Raw genomic sequence first — 6209 nt, 5'->3', positions numbered from 1 at the left:
ACAATCAACAAATTACGGGGGGGAAGTTCATTTACAATAGCATTAGAAATAAATAATGAAATACTTGGGAATTAATCTAACTAAGGAGGTTCAAGACTTAAACACTGAAAACTAGTAAAATTGCTGAAGTGGAAAGACATCCCAAGTTCATCGATTGGAAGACCTAATATTGTTAAGATGGCAATTATCTCCAAAGTGATCTACCGATTCAATGAAATCACTATAAAAAATACAAATGGCCCTTTTTGCAGAAATGAAAACACTGTTCTAAAATTAATATGCAAGTGCAAAGAACCCCAACTAGCCGAAATGATCTTGAAAAAGAAAAAGTTGAAGAATCCAGATTTCTATATTTCAAAACTGACTACAAATCTACAGTAATCAAAACAGTGACATAAGTATAGACATATAACTGTTGACCAAAAAGAAACTGAAGCCAATTACGTATAGCAAGGATTTATTGAGCCAATATGATGATTGAAACTGGGGAGATGCATAGGTCAGGTCACCCTGAGAAATGCGTTCTGAAGAAGGCCAGCAGAGCTTAGCATTTTATAATTACAAGAAGGGGGATAAATCAAAGGAGATAGAAAGCCCTCCTAATCACTTCATCAGTTTTTCTGTTAGTTATACATGACACACAGCTTTGGGATTGCTACCAGTTTACATCCTATGTGCAAGAATCTGGAGTAATGTTTACAGGAAGCCTTATATGTTATTTTGTTTTTCCGGTGCCATTATTATTGCTTCTAAGTAAAATGATCTTATGATAACCTTTCGCTGGACAAGTGGATAAGACTGCCGGCTTATCCAAAATCTCCCGAAGCATGACAATTTAGCTGGCCTGGTCAGAGCAGACTTTTTTGATATCATAGCTTAGTGGAATACAATTGAGAGTCCAGAAGTAAATTCATATATCTATGTTCAATTGATTTCCAACAAAGGGGCCAAGACCATTTAATGTCTCCTCAATAAATAATTTTAGGACAACTGAATATTCACATACATAAGAATAAAATTGTAGCCTTACCTCATACCATATATAAAAATTAACTCACAATTGATCAAAGACCTACATATAAAAACTACAACTATTAAACTCTAAGAAGGAAACATAGGGGTAAATCTTCACATGAATATTGCAATGGTTTCTTAAATATTACATCAAAAGGACTTAGTAACAAAAGAAAAAAATATATTGGACTTCCTCAAAATTAACAATTTTTTTTTTTGCATCAAAGGGCAATATCAAGAAAGTAAAAAAGAAAACCCACAGAATGGGAGAAAATATTTGCAAATCACATATCTGCTAAAGAACTCCTAACTGAACAACAGAAGACAAATCAAATTAAAAATAGACAAAGGACTTAAGATACTATTCTCCAATAAAGATAAACAAATGGCCAACAAGCACATGAAAATATGCTCAACTTCATTAGTCTTTAGGGAAATGCAAATCAAAAAGACAATGAGATACCACTTTATACCCACTAGGATGACCATAAAAAAATTTTATGAACTAAAAGGCCAAAAATGTTTTGGTGAGTATGTGGAATAACTGGAATCTTCAATTCTGGAAATGGAAAATTGTGCAGCCACAATGGAAAACAGTTTGGCAGTTTCTCAGCATGTTCAACATACAGCTACCAATTGATTCAGAAATTCCACTCCTCCATATCTACCCAAAAGAACTGAAAACCAGTGTTCACACAAAAACTTGTATTCAAATGTTTATAGCAACAGTTTCACAATGCCAAAAAATGGAAACAATCCAAATGTCCATCAACTGATGGATAAACAAAATATGGGATATACGTAAAATAAAATATTATACAGCCATAAAAAGGAATGAAATATTCATACATGCTACAGCACGATGAACCTTGAAAGCATTATGCTAAATGCAGAAAGTCATACACAAAAGGCCATATACTGTATGACTCCATTTATATAAAAAACTCAGAATAGGCAAATCTTATAGAAACAGAAAGCAGATTTGTGGTTGCCCAGGGGCTATGGGGAGGGGAGAATAGGAAGTGACTGTTTAAGGATTTTGGGAGTGATGAATAGTTCTGAAGCTAAACAGTAGTGATGGTTACACAACATTGTGAAGGAACTTAATGTCACTAAATTGTACACATTAAAATAGTGTATTTTATGTTATGTATATTTTACCACAATAAAAACAAGACAATACAATATAAAATGTGCAAACTATTTGGATAGACCATTTATAAATGGAGATATATGAATTCCAATAAAGACATTGATATGGATTGAATATTCTTCTCCAAAGGCCCATGCACTGGGAATTTAATCACTACTGTGACAGTATTAAGAGAGTGGGAAATCCTATTGTGGAATTGAAAGATGGGGCCTTGAGGAGGTGATTAGATTGTGAGGACTACACCCTTGCGAAAGGATTGATCCATTTTATAGAGTAATAGGCATGGTTCTGATGGTTTTAATGCAGAGCAATTGAGAAGCTTTGACTCTTTCTTACTCAAGCGATCTGCCATGTGACACCTTACATTGCTGTGATGAGTCACCACCTACCAACAAAGCTCTCACCAGATGTGTTCCCTGGACATTGGACTTCCCAGACTCTGAAACTGTAAGCAGTAAATTTCATTTTCTTATAAATTACTCAGTTTCAGATATTTTGTTATAAACAACAGAAACGGACTAATACAGACATGAAATAGAACTCAGCATCATTAAACAATAAGGAAATGCAAATTAAAATTACAATAAGATTCTAAGACATCCAGTAGAATGGGCTAAAATTAAAAATTAAAATATCAAAATTTTGCATTGTAGAATTCAGTTCAAAAAGCGTTAAGTGAAGCAAAGACAGAACCATTATAATACTAAAGTTATTATTAAAATCAAACAATTACTAATATCTGTATAACAGCAACAACTTTCATAAAGCAGATAATCAAGATGCATGGAATATCTACAGAAGCAGATTTAAAAACATTTCTCAGCCCAAGACAGGTCAAGTGGACAAAAATTGGTGAAAATATAGAAGACTCATATGGTCAATAACATAAATCTAACAAATGTAATTTAATTTCAAACCTTGATTTTAGTCAATATAATTTCCTTTCAAAATCAGATAGAACATTTATGATTGCTGACTACATATTAGGCTACAATGAAAATCATGCAGAATTCTAACCATATTTAGAACTGATATAAACCTTTTTGTGTTTGCATAATGCAATGTCCAGCAAAATTAAAGTGTGCATGCACACACACACACACACACACACACACACACACACACACACACACAAGATCTTCCATTTCTAAACAAGAAAAAAATTTAAAACTCTATTTCTATATGGGTGTATGTCTATACACATATGTGTGTATGATTGTTTGCACATACATAGATATATTATCTAGCAACTGTCTGCTACAATCACTGAGAAGCAAAGATACCCCAGGAGTATGGAGCTGTCAACCTAAATAACAGAGAGAGGCTCTCTAAAACAAAATTATGTATGTTCAGGAAAAGGCACTGCAATGGGAATATGCATGCAATAGTAAAATATGTGTGTATTCAGGGATGTAAAGAAAGACAAAGGATTTTAAAGGAAAAATGATGGAGGATTACATAACTGTTTGGGGGTGATTATTCTTGGCTCCAAGGATCAGTAACAAGGGTGGTGCTAGTACAAGGTTGGACAGGCAGTTGCTGGGCAGATGTTTTCACAGAAGTATTTTTTAAAATTAAGGCTGTGATGGCCTCTGCACGGTTGTAGCATTGCAGGGTTCTTTGCATGAGAACTTCCCCCTTCATGACCTTTCTCTGGCTCTATTTGTCAGAGGTTTTTTTGTTTGTTTTTTGGTTTTTAACAAAAATGACTCCATTTAGATTCTGAAAACTTTCACAAGGAAAACCCAATGTCCAGTTCGTGGTGGCTCATTTCATTCCCCACTAAAAGGAACTGGGGTCCTCAGAGCAATGGCTGATTCTAGGACTTGGTCAGAACATGCATAAAATGAGACCAGAACATCTTGTTATCCCATAGAGTAAAAAGTGTTCAAAAAAGAGATAGTGTTTTACCAGCTGTCTGGGCATCCCTTAGTCCAGTCAAGTTGACACACAAAATTAACCATAACAAGTATCTCATCTATTTCAGTCTTGTTGGAAACACAGATACCAGGCAATAGGGAGGTAAGGAATTTGCTTTCTGAATAAATAATTTGAGATTGTGCAATGGCATGCAAGAAGAAGGAAATACAACTTGATTCATTTTTAGGAAATTCCTTGGGAAAAGGTTGGTTTTTAAAAGTTATTAATAGTATTATTTAGCATTAAATTGAGTAACAGAAAAAAACTTTCATTTTATTATTTATTTATTTATTTTATTGGTTATGAATATTCGTGAGATACAAAGGTGATTGTCACCCCTCATGTCCATGATGTAAGGACCAGATTCATACTGGCAGCATACCCATTACCACAAATTGCATTTGTACCTTGTGTCCCCCACCCAATTATCCCCAACCTCCCTCTCCGTCCTCCTTTCCCCCCCACTCCACTTTGTAGCCCAAGGAATGTGCTCTCCCTCTGTAAGTCCGATACACTACTATGGTCTTTGTTTCCTTCCTTCTTTCTCTCTTAGCTTCCACATACGAGTGAGTACATGTGGTATTTATCCCCCTGTGCTTTGCTTATTTCACTCAACTTAATTTTCTCCAGGCTCACCCATGTTGTTGCAAATGGGAGTATTTCATTCTTTTTTATGGCAGAGTAGAATTCCATGGTATACATATACCACAGTTTCCTTATCCAATCATCCATTGATGGACATTTAGGTTGTTTCCATGTCTTGGCTATTGTAAACAGGGCTGTGATGAACATGGCAGTGCAGGTATCCCTTCGACACGATGATTTCCATTCCTCTGGGTATATAGACAGAAGTGGGATTGTGGGATCATATGGAAGATCTATCTGTAGTTGAAAAACCTCAATACTGTTTTCCATGGTGGTTGTACTAATTTACAGTCCCACCAACAGTGTAGGAATGTTCCCTTCTCTCCACACCCTTGCCAGCATTTTTTATTCACCATCTTTTTGATTATAGCCAGTCTAACTGGGGTGAGGTGGTATCTCAATGTAGTTTGAATTTGCATTTTCCTGATGACAAGTGATGTTGAGCATTTTTTCATGTACGTATTGGCCATTTGTATATCTTCCTTTGAAAAATGTCTATTCAGCTCCTTTGTTCATTTTTAAACTGGGTTATTTGTTTTTTTACTGTATAATTGCTTGAGTTCCTTGTATATTAAGTATATTAAGCCCTTGTCTGATCCATAGTTAGCAAAAATTTTCTCCCATTCTGTAGGTTGCCATTTCACTCTAAAAAACAAACTTTTATTTTTATTTTATTTTATTTTTTTTTTTTGTCGTTTTTTCGTGACCGGCACTCAGCCAGTGAGTGCACCGGTCAGTCCTATATAGGATCCGAACCCGCGGCGGGAGCGTCGCCGCACTCCCAGTGCAGCACTCTACCGAGTGCGCCACGGGCTCGGCCCTAAAAAACAAACTTTTAAATTTCACATTAATTCTGTGAGCACAATGTGATATCCAACCTATACCATCTGCTGTTATTGGTCCTAACATTCTTCCTAGTTAGTGGCACTAACTGTATGTGGCTCTACATACTTCAGCTAGAGAAAGCTCTCCCTCCTCAAGAGCAATCTGCTTCTATTATCTCACCATCCTCTGGATACTGACTTCTCTCTATCAGAGCAACTAGTTTATGTGAAAGCCTTCTGGAAACCAGTAACATTAGGACATTTCTTTCCAAATTCTAAGGTCTGATGAAAGCCAGCAGTTTCTTCACACTGAATGAGTTGACTGGGCTTTCACTTCCCAACATGAATTGTGGATTAGGAGATAATCCCAAGGTACAAAGTGTGAGCTTGTTTCTGAGGACGGGCTATACCCTCCTTGCAGGTTTCAATCCAAGCACTACCAGTATCTTCTGGCCTTTATATTTGTCATTGGGGAGATCAACAGGAACCTGTGCCTGTTACCTAATATGTCCCTGGAATTTGATCTCTACAATGAAATGCATAGTATGTGGAAGATCATGAAGAGTAGCCAGATGTAGCTGTCTGGACTTTGTAAGACCATCTGTAAGACTGGCCCGAAAGTGCAAATCTTACTTGTTGGGAAGGCTCATCTT

This window comes from Cynocephalus volans, chromosome 3 (genome assembly GCF_027409185.1).
Source record: "Cynocephalus volans isolate mCynVol1 chromosome 3, mCynVol1.pri, whole genome shotgun sequence".
Lineage (NCBI taxonomy): Eukaryota > Metazoa > Chordata > Mammalia > Dermoptera > Cynocephalidae > Cynocephalus > Cynocephalus volans.
Note: the sequence above shows the minus strand (reverse complement) of the source record.